The sequence below is a fragment of the Bufo gargarizans genome, chromosome 6 (genome assembly GCF_014858855.1).
Source record: "Bufo gargarizans isolate SCDJY-AF-19 chromosome 6, ASM1485885v1, whole genome shotgun sequence".
NCBI lineage: Eukaryota > Metazoa > Chordata > Amphibia > Anura > Bufonidae > Bufo > Bufo gargarizans.
The window spans coordinates 26,884,060-26,904,806 of NC_058085.1; the positions used below are offsets into that span (position 1 = coordinate 26,884,060).

General features: G+C 43.4%; 1 long non-coding RNA gene and 1 pseudogene across 1 annotated transcript in view; one reads left to right on the top strand and one right to left on the bottom strand.

Moving 5' to 3' along the window:
- Nucleotides 1-14,692, top strand: part of LOC122940493 — a 27,900-nt gene extending 13,208 nt beyond the window's left edge. The window contains exons 2-4 of the long non-coding RNA XR_006390317.1: nucleotides 10,090-10,156; nucleotides 11,559-11,639; nucleotides 13,931-14,692. This is a non-coding gene — a long non-coding RNA (uncharacterized LOC122940493). The remainder of the gene's footprint in view (nucleotides 1-10,089; nucleotides 10,157-11,558; nucleotides 11,640-13,930) is intronic.
- On the bottom strand, nucleotides 12,029-18,957 carry LOC122940451 (annotated as a pseudogene).
- Nucleotides 18,958-20,747: the final 1,790 nt, after the last annotated feature.

Sequence of the window (20,747 nt, forward strand, 5' to 3'; positions counted from 1 at the left end):
TCTAGTTTGGCTGCTTTTCATTTTCTTTTAAAAATAAATTATTTGTATTTTTCTCATATAGAGAAACAATTTGTGCATACGTCTAGTTTCGCTTTGAGACGAGGCCATAAATATAGAAGTAGGTTCAGGAACAAGTGTTTAGAACTTGGCACTTTACACAAGCATCCTATGTGAGCGGGTTCTACTGAAGATGATTAGAGTCAAACAGAGTTAGGCAGGGACAAGATGGCAGCAGTATTGCTAAGCTGGTCATTATATCACTCACCTATAAAGGGATTATTTTCAAACACAAAATGTGCCTTGATGTGTAATGATGTATATATGTAAATGATTACAATACTAAAGCCCAAAAAATCTTTTGGACAACTGGACAATTGAAGGGGGGATCTAAGACCCTGTTGGCTTGCCTATAGCCTGGATATGAGATGAGGTATGGCCTTTAGCCTGGATACAAGATGAAATCAGTTAGTCATGGATACATACCATACTGGTTCTGTATGGTATCCTGTTGCACATTTGCCTGCAAATGTTGCAGCTTGGCCTTTAGAACCTGCACACTAGTAGGTTACCTAAGCTGGCATCCAACTGGTTCAATAAATGCTCTATTGGTAATAAATCTTGTGACAATGCAGCCAAGGATGTTTTGTAGTCTTTCTGAGATATTCTTGGGAAACCCTTGCTGTTCGTAGGTCAGCATTATCCTGCCCAAAAAATACCCGTTAGAGGCCCTACCATTATGTCATGGACATATCGCGGAGCTGTTAGTTCCCCTCGTATCACTACTAGGGGTGTCCGACTGTCATTGGTGATGGCCTCCAAGATCATTACACCAGCAGTTGAGGCAGTGTGTTGCTCCATAGCAAAGGCAGGGTTGAAGCATCCCCCACAGCCTCCATACTCTAGCGTGACAGTTGTGGGATCCGAAACCGAACCTGGATTTGTCAAGAAAGATAATAGTCTGTTTCAGTCTGTAGCAGTCCAGGTTTTCGATTTATCACATCACTGCAAACAAAGGCGACGATGGCTGGCAATGGCAGGATACATAATGGGCTCCATGGAAAGTACTTTTAAGACCTAAAAAATGCAAAAAAGGGGGAAGGGTTGTCCCTTCAAGGGAGAATGGTGCTTCCGCACCTCTCACCTGGATACTGCTGAAAAACGTATTATTTGAAAATTAAAGGGGCAGTAACATTCTAAAATATTCAAGTTTTAATGGTACAACTAAAAGACACATGAAACCCCTTACAAACAGAAACAGACAAACACTCGTGGGACCCCACTAACACATGAGCCGCCGAATAGGCGGATTGCGGCAGATGAGGCCCCTCGGGCTGACCCTTATTGACGTAGAGTGAGCCCCAAGGGTCAAGGGGAATCACACTTGGTGGTGAGAATAAACGAATGTCCTGAGTTCCGGGATAGGGACACCAGGACAATGCCTAATAATGGTAAGAAGACAATGGGTGGATCTTACCGGAGCCAGGTTGATAGGCGCGTTTATTCGGCAAGTTCAGGAGGTCACCGGAAATGATGGTCCTTTCTCAGCGCCTAAAAGTGGTGTCCTTTGGGATAGGGTTGTCTTGGACAGGGTCATGTGTTTGTGGAGTACTGCAGGGAGTAGATCTATCCCTGTTGCACCCTACTTGGCCTAATGTGACCCTGACAACCTAACACGGGATCCGTACCCCGCAAGGGGTGGTCCCGTCCGGAACCTCGCCCTGGTCTGAGGTCCCTGTAAGACCCTGCCGGGGTGATGAGGAGGACACCTAGTAAAGTGAAAAGGAGAAACGTGGGTACCAAGAGTAGGGTATGTTCACCTGTCCCTACGCGTTTCTTCGGTGGAACATACTGTAAGGTAATTATAATAAACCCCTCGAATCATCAGGGGACGGGGGTTTAGTACAAGTGGTGGTTGTCCTTGGTAGCACGGTGGCAAGGTTATTGCTGGGCGCGCTAGAAAGGGCAAACTAAATTAAACCACTCGTGGTACAAGGTGTATTAACACTAGGGTTAGCCTCAACTGCATCTAGTATGAGGATAATAATAAGCAGTTGCGGTGAAAAGAGCGCAGACTTGCTCTAACCACTAGTTGATGTGCGGTGAGGTAACTATATACCCAGAATGCGTGTGGCAAAGAGGGGTCCAGGTATACCTGTAACACACAAACACAAACAAGGGAGCGCCCGCTAGACACGTCTCTGATGATGAAGAAGCATGCCGATCCCCTAACACAGGTAAGGACCGGCAGGCAAAACGCTAATATGCATCTAAGTATACAAATGGCAGAGAGTGTCATTACTTACATGCAGCCTGGGGTGCGTATGGCAAACTTCCGGCTGGGCCCGCATCAAACAGTTAGTGTGAGGTCGGGTCTGTGGCGTCTGGCAGCGCTATGTGAGGCGCTGATGCTGTTTTGAAGTGAAGGGGGGCGGAGATTTAATCCGCGCATGCGCGCACGGGACGCGGTCGCATTGTGATGACGAGGTATCACGTGTTGCGTCGCGCGTCACGTGAGTGCGCGTCATTGATTGTTTGAGCGCTGAGGCTGACCCATTCAGTGCCTTATGTGGGCGGACACGCTGGAGAGCCGTGGGCGGACACATCGGGTGGGCACGTGATGGGCAGATGCAGCAATTCGCTCAAAGGATAGGTGGGTGGAGCGAGGCAGAGATACACTGTCCGGCTACTACAGACCACTTTAATATAGGATGTGTGTGGAAGGTCATGATCACAGATCCTACAATAAGGACAACACAGTGGACATTAAGGGGCAGGGAAAAACCATGGTAACCGAGAATGGGACACCAGTGGGAGTAGGATGGGTAACGTTACATTCTCCCAGACCTCGTTTGAAGAGACTGATGGAGGGAATATTGTAACATAGGGCAAATACAAGGCTGAGGGCCTATCAGAGAAAACATCCAAACTGTAATTGGTCATTGAGGCCATGGGGATTGGTGGTTTTAAGTTTAAAAATCCACCAGCACTCACGTTGCAATATGCGTTTGTCCCAGTCGCCCCCACGTAGAGGTTTCTGGACGTGTTCGATGCCCATAAAGGTCACGGCTGAGGTACGTCCGCCGTGGTCAGTGTGGACATGTCTGGCCACCGGCGTATCTCTGTCGTTGCGGATATCTCCGATATGCTCCCCCATCCGCTTACGCAGTTCCCTACTGGTCTTACCTACATACCTCTTGCCGCATTCACAGGTGAGAAGATAGATAACACCCGTGGTGCGGCAATTGATGAAATCACGTATGTGGTAAGACTGACCCGTGGGGTCCGGCGCAAAGGATTTACCCTGGGTGAGATAGGAGCAGAAGCTACAATGTCCGCATTTATGACAGCCCTTGACCGGGCTATCTAGCCATGTACGTTGTTTCTCTGGTGGGCTATAGTGACTATTGACCAACCTATCTCTTAGGTTGGTTCCTCTCCTGAAAGTAACTGAGGGTTGGGGGCTCAGGACTGCAGCTAAATCCGGGTCCATGAGGAGAGTGCCCCAGTTCCGACTTAAGATTTCCCTTATTCTTGTAGCTGCTGAGTCGAAGGTACCCACAACCCGTATCAACTTTTGAGGGACTGTGCTAGAGTTTTTAGTGGGGTGTAAAAGGGTAGTACGCGTCTCGGCACATGCTCTTTGATAGGCCTTTTTAAGTGCCCTATCGGGGTAACCCCGTTCCTGAAAACGTCTTCTCAGGTCGTTCGCCTGACGCTTAAATTCACCTTTTTCCGAACAGTTACGTTTGAGCCGCAAGTATTGCCCAACTGGTATACCGAGCTTCAAAGGGGTGGGATGGTAGCTATCCCACCTAAGGAGGGAATTCGTGGATGTGGACTTACGATAAATGGTGGTCTGTAGGCCGCCATTGTCGCCCCTGGATATGGAAATATCCAAAAACGGGAGATGGTCCCGCACGATGGTGGAAGTAAATCTAAGGTTAAGACTGTTGTGGTTGAGGTTATCAACAAATTCCGTGAAGGCGTCCTCTGGCCCGCTCCACAAGATGAAAATATCATCTATGTAGCGGGACCAGAGGGCGACGTGCTCCGAGTGCCGTCTTGGTGTGTCACCGAAGACCACAGTCTCCTCCCACCAGCCCAGGAGCAAATTTGCGTAGGATGGTGCGCATGAACTGCCCATCGCGGTGCCCCTGAGCTGGTGGTAGGTACGGCCGTCGAAGAGGAAGAAATTACTACGGAGAACGTAGTTAAGTAGATTCAAAACCAGGTTATTATGTGCAATAAACTGTAAGCCCCTTGCTCTCAGATAATGTGCCGCAGCCTCGAGCCCTTTGTCATGCGGGATGGACGAATATAGGGCCTCAGACATCGATTGATGCCATGAGCCAGTGTGGTTCAATCACTATATTCTCCAGTCTCGTGAGGAGATCTCCTGTGTCCTTCACATATGAGGGCAGTGATTGTACAAAGGGGCAGAGGATGTGATCTACATAAATGCCTACGTTCTGTGACAGGTTCCCCACCCCTGAGACGATAGGACGCCCTTTGATAGGAAGAGTCTCCTTATGGACTTTAGGCAAGCAATAGAACGTTGCTATTACTGGGTGGAGGGGATAGAGGAACTCAAATTCATCAGCACTAATGAGCTTGTCAATTTTTGCCTTTGTAAGTATTTCCAGCAACTCTTTTTGGAATCTGGGGGTGGGATTACAGGACAAGACTTCATACCCCTGGCTGTCCTGGAGGATCGCTAAACACATCTCCTTGTAATTTGAGGTGTCCATAACAACCACGTTGCCCCCCTTGTCTGAGGGTTTGATCGTTACTTGTTTGTCTTTTTCCAGGACCCGGAGTGCACTCCTCTCTTCTTTACTACAATTGAACCTCATAGAGATGGGGTCCATGGTAGAGAGTTCAGAGAGGGTATGTTTCAGGAAGACATCAATGCACGAAATATCCCCTATTGGTGGCATTTTGGTGCTTCGGTTTTTGAGGTCCGTAAAGGGACCTATGCCCTCTAGGTTGCTGGGTATATTGTCCAAATTATACAGAAAGCGGACGTCACCAAGGATCTCCACCGGTATCCCTAGTATCCTTTGAGCGAATTGCTGCATCTGCCCATCACGTGCCCACCCGATGTGTCCGCCCACGGCTCTCCAGCGTGTCCGCCCACATAAGGCACTGAATGGGTCAGCCTCAGCGCTCAAACAATCAATGACGCGCACTCACGTGACGCGCGACGCAACACGTGATACCTCGTCATCACAATGCGACCGCGTCCCGTGCGCGCATGCGCGGATTAAATCTCCGCCCCCCTTCACTTCAAAACAGCATCAGCGCCTCACATAGCGCTGCCAGACGCCACAGACCCGACCTCACACTAACTGTTTGATGCGGGCCCAGCCGGAAGTTTGCCATACGCACCCCAGGCTGCATGTAAGTAATGACACTCTCTGCCATTTGTATACTTAGATGCATATTAGCGTTTTGCCTGCCGGTCCTTACCTGTGTTAGGGGATCGGCATGCTTCTTCATCATCAGAGACGTGTCTAGCGGGCGCTCCCTTGTTTGTGTTTGTGTGTTACAGGTATACCTGGACCCCTCTTTGCCACACGCATTCTGGGTATATAGTTACCTCACCGCACATCAACTAGTGGTTAGAGCAAGTCTGCGCTCTTTTCACCGCAACTGCTTATTATTATCCTCATACTAGATGCAGTTGAGGCTAACCCTAGTGTTAATACACCTTGTACCACGAGTGGTTTAATTTAGTTTGCCCTTTCTAGCGCGCCCAGCAATAACCTTGCCACCGTGCTACCAAGGACAACCACCACTTGTACTAAACCCCCGTCCCCTGATGATTCGAGGGGTTTATTATAATTACCTTACAGTATGTTCCACCGAAGAAACGCGTAGGGACAGGTGAACATACCCTACTCTTGGTACCCACGTTTCTCCTTTTCACTTTACTAGGTGTCCTCCTCATCACCCCGGCAGGGTCTTACAGGGACCTCAGACCAGGGCGAGGTTCCGGACGGGACCACCCCTTGCGGGGTACGGATCCCGTGTTAGGTTGTCAGGGTCACATTAGGCCAAGTAGGGTGCAACAGGGATAGATCTACTCCCTGCAGTACTCCACAAACACATGACCCTGTCCAAGACAACCCTATCCCAAAGGACACCACTTTTAGGCGCTGAGAAAGGACCATCATTTCCGGTGACCTCCTGAACTTGCCGAATAAACGCGCCTATCAACCTGGCTCCGGTAAGATCCACCCATTGTCTTCTTACCATTATTAGGCATTGTCCTGGTGTCCCTATCCCGGAACTCAGGACATTCGTTTATTCTCACCACCAAGTGTGATTCCCCTTGACCCTTGGGGCTCACTCTACGTCAATAAGGGTCAGCCCGAGGGGCCTCATCTGCCGCAATCCGCCTATTCGGCGGCTCATGTGTTAGTGGGGTCCCACGAGTGTTTGTCTGTTTCTGTTTGTAAGGGGTTTCATGTGTCTTTTAGTTGTACCATTAAAACTTGAATATTTTAGAATGTTACTGCCCCTTTAATTTTCAAATAATACTTTTAAGACCTCCTGTGGCAAGACCTAGTGGCTAATCAGACCCCACCTGTAATCATTTACATATCTGTCCAAGACATAACTGCATGCAAAGTTTAGCAGCAATTTAACATTTCTATCGGATTGCATTTTTTGTCAATGAGTGTACTATCTGTCTTTCTAGAGAGGAAGATAATCCAGTGGTTGAAGTATCCAGAAAACTTGTGTCCAGAAAAGGTTAAGGGGGGAACTAACTCTCCTTAGGGAGAGAGCACCTTAATCAGTGTGAGGAGACTTATAGGCCATACATGCTCCTTCTGGGAGGGAAGAAATGCAAATGAGCTCTTAATAAGCTCTGCCTCTAATGCCACCAGATGTAAGGCAGCTATCCTATAAGTCAGTTAAGCCAGTACTCTCTGCTATGCACTGATGAGGGGCAATCACCCCGAAACAGCTGTCTGCAGATGAGGTGCTGGCTTATTTTATATCCAAGTCATGTCTCAAGGCTTATTTTAAGAGCTGAATATTGACTTATAGGATAGCTGCCTTACATCTGGTGGCATTAGAGGCAAAGCTTGTTAAGAGCTAATTTGCATTTCTTTCCTCCCAGAAAAGGTTAGTGATGATTGTGCTCTCTGTTCTAATGTGAATGTGTTCCAGCCATGGCGTTTCCTATGCCTGTGATAGGACACAAATCTACACATTTCAGAAAACATATGCAGTTTTCCTGATTTTTTTATGTGATCATCGCTGCCTGTATATATTTTTCTGGTGGCACAGGTAAAGCATTTTATGCGAGGCCCAGTGTAATATGGTTTAGTTTCATTAATTTAAAAAAATTGTGTTCTAAACATTAATTCACAGTTTGAAATAAATGTTCGTTAGCTACTCTGCTGGTATTAAGAAGCACCTATATAATTTATTATGCAATATTCTATTCGAGTGATTGATACATAGTGTAGGGGTTGTATTTACTTTTTGGATAATTGGCTTACTCATCATTCAGCGCTGTAAATTGCTTTCCCTTGTATGACTTGTGGCTTTACTTGGCATTTACGGTCCTATTTTTTATTGTATTATATTTACAAAAGTAGAAAACATTTTTTAAATGCCTCCCCTCTGTGTGAGATTTCTCATGGTCAACAAGATAAGATTTCCATCTAAAATTTTTCCTTCTTTCTGAATGCAAATATGGCTTCTCCCCTGTAATGGTCAGCAGAAGAGATGAGTGAAGTTTTGAAAAACTCGATTTGGCTAATTCGCCAAAGTTTACCAAGAAATTTGATTCCTACCAAAGAATAGTGTTGAGCAAATCAAAGTGTTCAAAGCAGAATTCAGTCCAAAGTTTAGGAAAACTTTGTTTTGAGACTAAGCCGAATTTCCTCATGCTTCGTGGTACCGAATCAGGTTTTCCTAAAATGGCAGCTGCACGGAGGAACCCACGATCCCCCATAATGCTGTGCAGTCAGCCAATCCACAGTTATCCATCCCCTGTGCTGTCACAGCCCTATAAAACCCTCATTCTGCGCGGTCTCCGCCATTGTCCTGTGAGATGAGCATAGGAAGAGATGTGGCAGAACAGGAATAATTTGCATAATGTGCCCCCACCTAACCAGCCAAACCCCATACAAGCAACAGTCCCTGTTTGGCCACATATTATATGGCAGCTACTAGTTATCAGGCTCCTGTCCCTTATATAATAATCCAGCGGCCATGTTTGATCTATCCAACATGTTCTGCCATCTGCTTTTAACCCCAATACATTTTAAAAGCAAAATACCATTAGGTTCAGATCCTGGACCTTATGTAGGGTTTCACATGGGATTATGGTCATCCCTGTTGTAAATCCCTGAATTTTATTGCTTTGAGGAAGGTTTTCACTCCTAAATGCTGTGTCCCATCTCTGGTACCATCACACAGGAGGATAGGGGCTGCTGCATAAACACTCTGGCTCCCCCGATCCCCTCCCAGTGGGAGCCAAAGGGGGCATCTGAAGGGCAAGTAGTCCATTACACTCTTTAAAACAGACGCTCGGCGGCCATAGCATTCTCAAATTCCCAGCTACTGACATAAATTTACTGCCAGCAGAAATTGTTAACTTCCAAGCCTTCACACCGAAATTGGGCTCCCAAGTGGGAAGAATATGATTAGGCAGAGTAGCCTGGGTATACCTGATTTATAGAGATTCATGACTAATAAGGAATCAAATTTCTTGGCGATCTCCGGCGAATCGGCCAAATCAAATTTTTTGAAACTCCCCTCATCTCTAGTGAATAACTGCGTTGCCAATTAGCCAGCAGCTGCCTTTCATTTAATAATGAAGACTGCACTGTATAGTCAGTCTTCATTGTTGTTAATGATGACACGGCACCTTTAATGCACCTGAGCGTAACATCCGTGCTGCGGTTGGTTATGGCAAAGAACCACGTGACCAATTAGCCAGCAGCTGCCTTTCATTTTCTAGAACATGGAGACTTTAAAGGATGATTTGGAAGTAGTAAAGCAAGCAAAAGATGTGGATGGTCATCATTAAGACCTGGCTCCCCTAAGGGGTGCAGACTGGATGGTACTGGTTGGCACTGGTATAATAAAGACTTCCATCTTATTGGTATTGATAATTATCTTAGTTTACGGCTGATGTAGGAGTAAATAAATAAAACTGATGCAGAATATATCTCCCTGCAGTCTCCCTATACTCTCCCTGCAGTCTCCCACTCAAATATTCTTCTATTAAAAGTTTTCAGCTACACTATACCTAGCACTTGCCATAGCGCTCCATATGCTCAGCTTACATTGGAATGGCAGTGACTGTGCGGGGTGAGGGTTTTATAGGGCTGTGACATCACACGGGATGGCTATCTGCTGATTGGCTGGCTGCACAGCATTAGGGGTGATCTTTCATTCCTGGGCTTGTCTCCTCTACACTTAGTTTCGCTTTGTAACACATGCAGCCACTATTTTAGCAAAATATGATTTGTTACCACAAAGCGAGGAAATTCTGATTCATTTTGAATCAAAGTTTTCCTAAACTTTGGACGAATTCCACTTGGCTTGCTTCGCTTCGCTCAACACTAGTCAGGAAGGGTTGACTTTGGAGTAAAGAATTTACAAAATACTGAAAGGGTTTCTTCCCAGTGAGATTTATTTGATGTCTAATAAGATCTGATTTCTGGATAAAACATTTCCCAAATTCAGTACATAAAAATGGCTTATCCCCTATATGAGTCTTGTGACGTCTAACATCTTATTTCTGGTGAAAACATTTACAACATTCTAACCCCTTAGTGACCAAACCTGTTTGGGCCTTTATGATGAAGCCAAATTTTGGAAATCTGCCATGTGTAACTTTAGCTGAGAATAATGAATCAGTAATGGTTTAGCTCATCCAAATAATTCTAACATTGTTTTAATCACACATATACTTTATTATACCGATAAAAAATACTAATATTAAAAATGCTATATATTTTCTAAATCGTTATCAGAAATATAATATATTTCCATGTGCTTACTTTATTTCAGCCACACTTTCAGCCAATTTTAATATTTAACAAACATTTTTTTTTCCAGCACCAAACAAAGATTGGAGATACCTATAGATCACAATCAGAATAACAGAAACCGCCTAGTCATTGAAGTGAGTCATAAGTATTTTGATCCAATATTTATTTGCAGGAATTAAGCAGGTTCTCTGGGATTTTGATATCGATTGCCCATCCCCAAGATAAGGCTAGTACCCAGCCTGCTTTCCCTACCTACTTGCAGTACAAGCCCTAGATAGCTAGACGGCAATTGGTTGACAGCCTCTAGACCAGGGGTGGGCCACATGCGGCCCTTGATACCATTCTATGCGGCCCCCAACCATCTGGTAACAGACATGTATGCCTATGTCTTGTTGCTGCTCACATGTATTTTTCATGTATTTCTCCAATTAGAGGGGAGTCCTGGAAGTGTAACTAGACATTAATGGTATATAATGTGTGTTCAATATGCCATAAGTACAATATTTCAGTTGTTATTACACCTTTAAAATTTAATTTCGGCCTTCGTCATTGGTTTAGTCTGGCAATGTGGCCCCCAACCGGGAAACGTTGTGCACCCCTGCTCTAGACTATATAAGTGCAGAAACTGACTGACAAACATAGGCAGACAAACACAATACAGGGTAGTACGTAAATGGGTAAGAACTAGTCAGGATATGCAGTACCAAACAAAAAGCGTGGTCAGAAGATAAGCCAATATTAGAACCAGATTGGCTAAGCAGTGCCAAACAAGTAAAAGAGCAGTCAGAAGACAAGCAGGGGCGAGAACATGAACAATCCAAATAAGCACAGGAACAAAAACCAGGTACACAGCTAGTAGTCAAAGACTATCACTGGCACGGATATATGGCCAGGAAGGGATTTAAATGGAGTGCCGAGTGCCTGGATTAGAACCGGATAGGTCCATTGACTCAGCGCTCCATTAGTTAGAAACACTTGTACACAGTAATAGAGCAGCTGAGCAATCAGCCCACTGCTAATCTCCCCCACCTGTCACCACCAGACATCTGAGAAGCTCTGACAGACGTTCTTCAGAACCTCCTCCTTGAGGTTCCTTTTGTTTTGCTTTCGTTTTCTCATCTCATTAGCCTCTCTCAGCTGTCATGTAGTTGCACTGATTGCATCCCTTTAAATCCCTTCCCATACTGCATCACTTTGCGGTTTATACAACTTCCTGGAGTGTGTGCATGCTGGATGCTACTACTGAGTCTTCTACAGATACGTTTTGTTCATTCATTTGTGTTTTCCTGTTTGCTGGATCCCAGGTGACCCTGACTCCCTCCGTATCAAGTGTAGGGAGCCGGTGGTCGTGTCCCCTCACTATTATAGGGTTTTCAGGTGTTATACAGTCGAGGAACGAGGATATGCGATCATCTACCATTGAGATTTTTGCATAGGCTGAGCAGTTAGGGAGAGAGCCAGGTCTGTTGCAGGGCTCTCCCTTTGGTTCCTTAGTTTTGGATCCAGTCAGTCAGATCTTCATTTTGTGTCTTCTAGTTTTCTGTACACCTTCCGTGACACCAGCATACGCCCACTGCAGGAGAAACAGATGCTGTCGCAATGCTGGAGCCCGGACAGGTAAGACAGGTGAAAATTTAATTTATTTCACAAATGTTTCATTTTGAAAACAATGTTTACTTTGTACAAAAAGTGCGCCCCAAAAAATTGAGCCATTGGCTACTAAATTAAAAAATTTGTCTTCATGCTTCATACGAAGTTGCTTCGTTCAAAACTTTAAAATAATACTGTACGGAACCACTTTAAAACTTGAAACTGAACTCTGCTTTGGTTTCATAGTATTTTTTGTTTGTTTGTTTCATATGAAAGGAGCAACTATGCAGACTTTTTCTATTTTATTCTCACTTGTGTTTTATTCTATATTTTGGAAGGTGGCACAATTACACATCATTGTAACTGGGGCATCCAAATGTGCCTGGCAAGGTAGAAACCACTATGTGCACAAAACATTAAGGGTCAGCTTCCAAAACCATCCATAGAAACATTAAAGGATCAGTACCCCCCGTCCCGCCCCCAAAGTATTGTCAGGTGTAAGACATCCAATTAAAAACCAAACAAAACTGTAACTAAGCTCATAGAGTTAATAGAACAGCCTGAATATTAGAGATTCTCCAAATAAAAAAATATCATGTCCGTATCACCATACAATAATATGAATGAAAAGAGTCAAAAGGAAACAAAATGATCAAAAATTCAATAAATCCAAAATAAATATTTAATATAAAAAGTCTTCAGTTATAAAACTAAACAATCCAGAGCTGGTGGGACATACAAAGAAGAAAATAATCAAGGATTAACCCACTGGTAAATTCATGTGCGATGAGTGAACCACATGACTTCTAGAAATACAGGGGTGGTGGGGACCCCACTTGTTGGATTTATCTACAGGTACATTTTGGTCAGAATGTACAGATTAAGATGATATTCCTTTAGGAGGGCGAGTAATGGCTTCTTTGTAATGAGGCAATCCTAGTCTGGGTCACTTGTTTTGAGACTTTCACATTATTGATGAAACCCAGTAAGACCATAGCCGACGGTTTCTTGACTAGCTCATATTTGATATTTTTAATTTTAATAATAAAGGTAGAACAGACTGGGGCTGGAATAGGTTATCTTTTTATCAGGCTCTATAGGGTTTTTTTTTTTTTTTTCCCTCTAACCAACCATTTTTGTTTAGAGGGTATATAAACTTGCTTCCACTTTTAACTGGATCTGTCCTTTGACCACCGGTATTCATTCAATACGGGAGATCATGCATGTTTGGGGAGCTCTTAAAGTTGTCCCAATCATCAGTCCAAGCCCTCAGCTACCTCTAGTAACTCAGTGCAAGGTTTCATTTTATCTCCCTGTAAAAAGGAGTATCTGACAGAATAAAGCCAGTTAGTCACCACCATAAAAGCACATAAGGGAGGTCATTAAAGGGCTAAGCATGGAGATGGCTTCTCTCTGTGAGTTTTTTGATGTGAAACGAGAGTTGATTTATGCTTAAAACATTTCCCACATTCTGAACATGAAAATGGCTTATCTTCTTTGTGAGTATTTTGATGTGAAACGAGAGTTGATTTCTGCTTAAAACCTTTTCCACATTCTGAACATGAAAATGGCCTGTCTTCTCTGTGAGTTTTTTGATGTGTAACAAGAGCTGATCTCTGCTTGAAACATTTTCCACATTCTGAACATGAAAATGGCTTTTCTCCTGTGTGAACTCTCTGATGTACAACAAGAGCTGAATTATTGTTAAAACATTTCCCACATTCTGAACATGAAAATGGCTTCTCCCCGGTGTGAATTCTCTGATGTATAACAAGAGCTGATTTCATCTGAAAACATTTCCCACATTCTAAACACGAATATGGCTTCTCTCCTGTGTGAAATCTCTGATGTACAACAAGATCTATTTTCTTGTGAAAAGTTTTTCCACATTCTGAACATGAAAATGGCCTCTCCCCTGTGTGAATTCTCTGATGTTTAAGAAGAGATGAATTACAAGGAAAACATTTTGCACATTCTGAACATGAAAATGGCCTCTCCCCTGTGTGAATTCTCTGATGTATAACAAGATGCTGATTTAGTCTGAAAACATTTCTCACATTCTGAACATGAATATGGCTTCTCCCCTGTGTGAAATCTCTGATGTATGACAAGTTCCGATTTCTGGGTAAAACATTTCCCACATTCTGAACATGAAAAAGGCTTCTCCCCCGTGTGAGTTCTCTGATGTCTAATTAATTCATATTTATATCTAAAAGATCTTCCACATTCTAAACATGAAAATCGCTTCGCTCTTACTTGAGCCATTTGATGTTTAACAACTTTAACACCTTTTCTGTGATTTTTATTCTCTATTACAGTCTGTGATGAATCAGAAGACCGGAAGTTCCTGGTACAGTCATCTGGCAAGAATAAAAGACATTTTATTATTTATGAATAATATACCAAAATATTCTATTAAAAATTGTATTACATTTCAGTATACAAAAATCCACTGAAAGTACAAGGCATGGCACAAAATAAAAGAATTAGTTGACTAAAACAGTGGTGGCCAAACAGATCACAATCTAACAGTAGACCAAAGTCCATAACTAGATGAGGTTGGCCCCCCCCCACCTTGAGGAACTTCCTGGAACCTCCACCCAATCTGTAATTGACTATACATATAAACAAAACATTTATTAGCGCTGGACAAGAGGCCAGAGACCAGAGTATTTTCTCTGGCCTGTGCGATCTCCCACTCAACCCAGCAGATGCATTGAGATTAGTGTTGCTGAAGGAGAGTACAGGCCAGGGAATCAGGCCTGAGCTATAATGGATGACAGACAAAGAAGCTAGACTGGGAGGGAGGAAGGCGAGAATGGCCAGTAGGGAGCTCCTTAATATGTTGTTTTTCTTGATATATAATTACTATTGATAATATAAAGAGTTCGTCATCTGGGTCAGGATATCTTTATTGACCGGCAGGTAGGAAATATCTGGTGTCTAGTGAGACTTTTTTGAATTACCTCTTAAGGCTACATGCACACGAATGGCCATGAAAAGCGAGCAAGCTCAGTTTTTCATGGCTATTTTTCAACCATTTTTGCATCCCTTTCCTGGCCATCTAGATGTTGTGCATCCATTTTTAATGTTTGGTAAAAATGGCCATTAAAAATGGATGCTTTTATCATTGGCTTTTCTTTATTTAATTTCCAACCCCTGCAGTATACATAATGTCCCCAATAGTGCCCCCCAACAGTAATAATGTCCCCCAGAGTCAGTGCAGCATTAATGAAGTGCAGGGTTTTGTTTTAATTCAAATGGGGTCCATCTGGCAGTGAAAATGGCCAAAAATGAGACATGTCCTATTTTTTACAACCACAATTCACTGTCCGTTAAAAAAGTTAATAATCCCATTAACTTCTATTCAATCTAAAAATGTTTCTCACTGTTGTGTGAATGTAGCCTTATCCTGCAAAGAATAATCCTGTGACCCGAACATCATCACTGCAGCTAGGACACTGTGCCCACCGAGGTCTCTCCAAATCTCAGTCCTGTCACTCTCATGTAAACAAACTGCATGGCCCACACCATAACTTCTTCCTTTTTTTCATGGACTTATATTAAGTGCCTGCGATTCATATATATACACACCATCCAATGATAATGAAAAGTCTATCACTAGAGGTGAACCATTTCTTGAAACTCGTTTTAGGTATAAATTTTAAAGAATCAGTCGGAAGAGTCCATTAGGGAACAAATAAATTCAACCAGAATCGAGTGTGCTCCAATTGGCCTCATAATCTGTGTATGGCTCTCTGGCAGATCTAGTCATTGGCATCAGCTGGGAGTGTGTGAAGTTCTTCATGGACCTATGCCTCATCCAATTTTACCAGTGTAAAATTTTCTACACTTTCTTCCTTGTGACGAGACCACCTGCCGCATTGAATACCCTGCACTGGAGGCTGGACAAGACAGTACACATATCAAATTGAGCCAGTTCAAACCACTGTTCCAATCTTCCTCCCAGAAGTCCATGGAGTCAGAGGACAGGCTATGTGCAGAAGAAAGGGCACAGTCCAGGTACGACTGAACCCGGTTGTTCAGGCAATGATTATGCTTTTGCTGATATGTGTCAGGTCGGCACAGCACTTAAAAAACCTCCATCACATTAACCAAACTAAACTGGCTATTGCTGTGGCTTCTGATACTTATCGTAGCGGTAGCACCAGCAGAGAGGGCGGGATGTTTTTGACTCAGCCAGGTTGGAGAGGAAACTCCTAGACAGACATGCAGGTGACAGATGTCAGTAAAACTTTCCCTCATTTTGCTTTGCAACGATTTAAAAGCATGGACAGCAGTAGTCATTACTTTGCCGTAATGCAAACAATATACTTGTCAGCACTTTGGCAAACAAGTATGCAGCTTGTCATGCTCACATCATCTGAGGGCCAGATTCTTTAAGACCCACTGCAATGGTCAGTCATGGCCAATGTCATTGTCGTCATCATCATCATCAGCATACCCATCATAAAGAGCGCCAACCTCCTTCCCTAGCTGTGCCTGTAGAAACTCCATATCCCCCTGCCCCATAAACTTCTCCTCCTCCACTTCCTCCTTTATGGGACTTTGTCCGTGCAGGTTCCTACCAGCTATAGGCTCCCCATCAAGTTGTGGAGGCTCTGGTTCTTCCTCTAGTCCATGTTTCATAAGTGTGAGCATTTGTTCAAATACTGTATAAATATCAGGGTGATGCCATGTTAATTCTTGTCCCTAGTCTGGTGGCAACTTTGAAGGGGTTGAGTATGCAACACATGTCCCTGATGAGCTGCCACTGCCTGCGCTCAAAATCACATATGCTCTGCTGTGGTGGTCTCGTGCATCATGTAAATTATTATACTCCTTACACTGCTCATAGCAACTTTTCACCATATACAAGGTGGAATTTAAACGGTACAAAGGCAGACCATTTTGTAATTTCAAGTTCAGAAGGGCCTTTTAGCCAGATAACAATGGCTGGACAGTCTCCTGGACATGACCAACACCGTCTGCACGGTATGATACTTTAAAAAAATTGCTGCTAAATTTCACTAAAAAATTTATGATGTGCGCCATGCAGGGAGCCTATGTTATTTCCCCCAAATTAACTTCAGCCACAATGTTCCTGCCATTGTCACTGACCAAATTGTCCAGTTGTAGATGGAGGAAAGAAACCCAGCAGGAAACTTGCTGCTTGATGCACATTACCAACTAATCTATGAAGCTCCCCTCTCATCAGCTTTAAGACAACATGGCAATGCTTCAGTTTGCACAAATAAAAGGAGGTAGACAGAAGTGGAAGCAACAATCTGCTCTGTTTTTGTTAGGGATAGGAGGATGTTCATTGAGGAGGACATGATAAGCACCTGGTGTAGGGCACCAGATAATCAGCAATTGCAAAGTTAGGGTGCATTTACACCAACAGATTATTTGACCAATTTCTGTCCAAACAGACCAATAGTTGGTGTGTATAACAAAAGATCTGTGTGTGTAAACAGCCATCTGACCAATGATTAGTCATAAAATCTGTCAGATAATCTGTTGGTGTAAATGCACCTTAATATATAAATAGCAGATCTTGATGATTTGCTCGCCCAAATGCATTCAGCATGGCAGCACATTTCTCAGACAATCATTAAAAACCTCATTGATAGCATGTCAAGGCGTGTAGGTGCATTTATGCATGTGTAAGAAATACATTTAAAAAAAAAAAAAAATAGGAAAATAATGTAAGCCATACATTGCATTGGTATTCAGTATGTATGTAAGGTTTTCAACAACTTCCTGGTAATTAGTGCCTATACATGTCCTTTCAAAGCCAGTGTGAGCGAGTACTATATCTGGACAACGGGCCATTAGGATATCAAAGGTAGCAAATAGTCTTTAACTGTCTAAAAAATGATAGTGTCCAGTAGGTGGTACATAGCTTGTGGGGCAGGATAATGCTGGAAAATCCCAACATTCCAGCTGCTTCTATCAGTCTTCAAAAGTTAACTGGAAATTACTAGAAACCATAAGGAGCAACCAAAAAGATGTGTCTAAGCCATATTCTAGACAATGGTAGAACTGGCTGTTTTTTGAGACCCAAGGAAGGAGGAAGAAGAGGAAAAGAGGCAGTGTCACGGACGTTCCCGAGACAGGTGGCAGGAGATCAGGGAGACTGGCAACACGTGGTTTGATCTGACAGGTTTTCCGTTTGGATCAAATAACGTCTGTGTTGTTTCTGGTGCTTGCCCAGGTGTGGCTATTTGGGTCATTTAACCTTCTCTATTTATATTTGCTTCTCCCACAATGCTGTGTTGTTTATAGCTTCTGTTTGGACCTTTTGGTCAGATTGTGGTTGGATCTCGGGCTAAGTTCCTGGTGCTTCCATTGCTCCTTTGAAATTAAGGTATTCCTGCGTATGAACTCACCTACTTTTGGGGTCTGTTTATACGGATAATCAGTTAGGATTTTGGTTAGGGTTTTCACTAGAAGGTGTCCATTTTCCTTCCCTAGTGCTCAGGCCTGATTCCCTGTTCCCCTCTTCCCTCCTATGCTCAGTGTGGTGTTTCCCTCCCACACCGAAGTGTGACAGGCAGAAGAGACAAGGAAAAGAGAACATAGTAGAAAAGAGAAGTGCTAGAGTAGAAGAAACCTGGAGGAGCCAGAGTAAATACAGGGACTGGAGAGACATGAAAAGACCTATGTATGTACTGTAATGGTAACACTGTACTTTAGAGTGATAGTAATTTGTTGTTTAGTTACTACTAAATGGTCTTGGGAGTAACTTTATTATTAGTAGTAATTATTAGTAATTGTTATTGTGTACAAGTCTCTCCGTATGTGAGATTTATTTTTGTTCCTTTATACTTTCATATATACTCATCAATAATAATTGTAATATCATTATTCCCACATTGCATAATTATATATATATATATATATATATATATATATATATGAAAAATATTATTTGAATAAGCAGAAACATAAGAAACCTCTCTGCTTTACTTAGTGGTCACTACTCACCTGGGCGGTTATCTGCTAGGAATGTCCTCTGTACTCTGCTCATCACCCCTCACATATGTCTCTGCAACATATATAATGTTCAGATCTTCACCCGGATTCACAATCTGTGAAACAAATATTTTTGAAATCAGACGGTTGGAGAAGTCTTGTGGAAAGTTTTATATGAACAGATAAAATCAGTAACTAAAATGACAACCAAAAATGACCGGACAGCAGGAGTTATCTGACCCAAATATCTGCAGGTCTCCTGTATAAATCCAATCTGATTGCTTCATTATTCCAACCAGTTTACAATGCAGGGAGAGTAGCCCTTATATTCCATCCCTAACATTACATTGTGTATATAACATTACATTGTTTGTGCACCTGTTGCCCTTGCTGGCCGCCCCAGGGCTGTGAAGCCGGTAAGCCAAAGTTCTTTCGGTCCGTGGCTTATTTACCTCCTCGGAATGGGCATAAATTATCTGCTCTGCTGCAGCCAATGACTGGATTCAGGGGTAACATGTCCACAAAAAACACATCACCACTGAAGCCAATCATTGGCTGCAGTCAAGCTTTGCCGGCGAGGAAGCAAACACCATTTACTGGAAGATGGACACACAGGAGCTGCACACATAACCAGAGCTAAGGGTAGCAGGTACGTATGACCCTTTCCATAGTAGAGGCTGCGGACACATGTAAAAAGTTACTTATTCCTGAACAAACCCTTTAATGCTGTCTTCTTGTTCTATCTAGAAGTTTTGGGATGACTGCAGGCATGAAGATACTGTACCTAGTATAAGGGACAGGGGAGAACACAGGAGAGGTGAGAACTGATTATCTATCACCACTAGAACACCCTGCTTATCACTGTCTATAGTATAAGGACAGAAACGAAAACGGAAGAAGTGAGAACTGATTATTATCACTACTAGTAATGAGCAAAGTTTTCAAATATTCGATTTAGTCGTTTTGCCATATTTCCCCCCAAATTTGCTTTGTTACTAATTAATTAGTCATGAAGCCCGTTAAATAAATAAGGTATATCCCAGCCTGCAGTTAAGCTTTAGGGAATGTATCATGGTGTAAATCATTGTGCATTGCAGCAACAAGCATAGTTTGTCCTTTCTGGTAGCGAAACAGTTACTGTGCGTCAGTAAATAACAGACGAAGTGCATGTATGCACGAAACAGCCATCGTTCCCTGCAGCACTTCCTTAAGGGCCAGTACGCATTACTTCATGGGCTTTATGTTAGCTCATATGACCTCGCTGACCAATCCTAGCCCTCCTACACATATATAAGTGGCTCAGCCCCTTTCCCAGATGCCTCAGCGTCAAGGTCCTTGTGTCCTGCTAAGGTTGCTGTTATCCCTGGTTGTGGTCCTGTGTACCTGACTCGTGCTTGTTTTTTTGGGGACTCCGCTACCTGTTTGATCCCTGCCTGCTTGTCCTGACGCTCCTGTTGCCAACCCGGATTGCCTGACCTATACCTGTGCCACCTGCTCGGAACAGAGTAGGGAGGGTGGCAACAGCATGAGGAGTCAATATAGTGGCCCAGTCAAAGAGTGGGGAGGTGTAGGACAACAGCAGTGGCATTAACTATAACAGCACATGATGGCAGCAGATCATAGTAGGGGCAGATGGCAGTAAAGGCAGCAGGCATGTGGCATCTGGCAGGTGACAGTATCAGAATAGTGGTAGCAGCACTTGGGCAGAAGTAATGGGCCATTTGTCAGAATGATCTGGTGTTACTATAGTAAGATCATTACTGCCAGAATCATCTAGTCTGTTGTATCAGGCACCGATGTCTGGAAATCCTGGTTGATCCAGACCGGATTCATCTTTATAAATGTTAATCTCTCAACATTTTGGGGGGTCATATACCAAGTGATATAAACCAGTTTTCTTATGTATATCTGTCACAGATTGCAACCTGTGACTTTTCCACGCTCACGCCAGGTCTAAAAAACAGACCGCGGTGTGGGTGGGAGAGGGGAAGGGCTGATAAGTCCGTCTCATTTATCATTTTCTATGCCTGTTTTAAGAAGCTGGCTTACATTTAGACTGACAGTGGATGCGCTGAATTTATATAGAGGACAGTACCTCTATAGAACTTTAGCAGATCCACCGACAGGGAAAGGGGTTATTAAGACCAGCGTGTAATA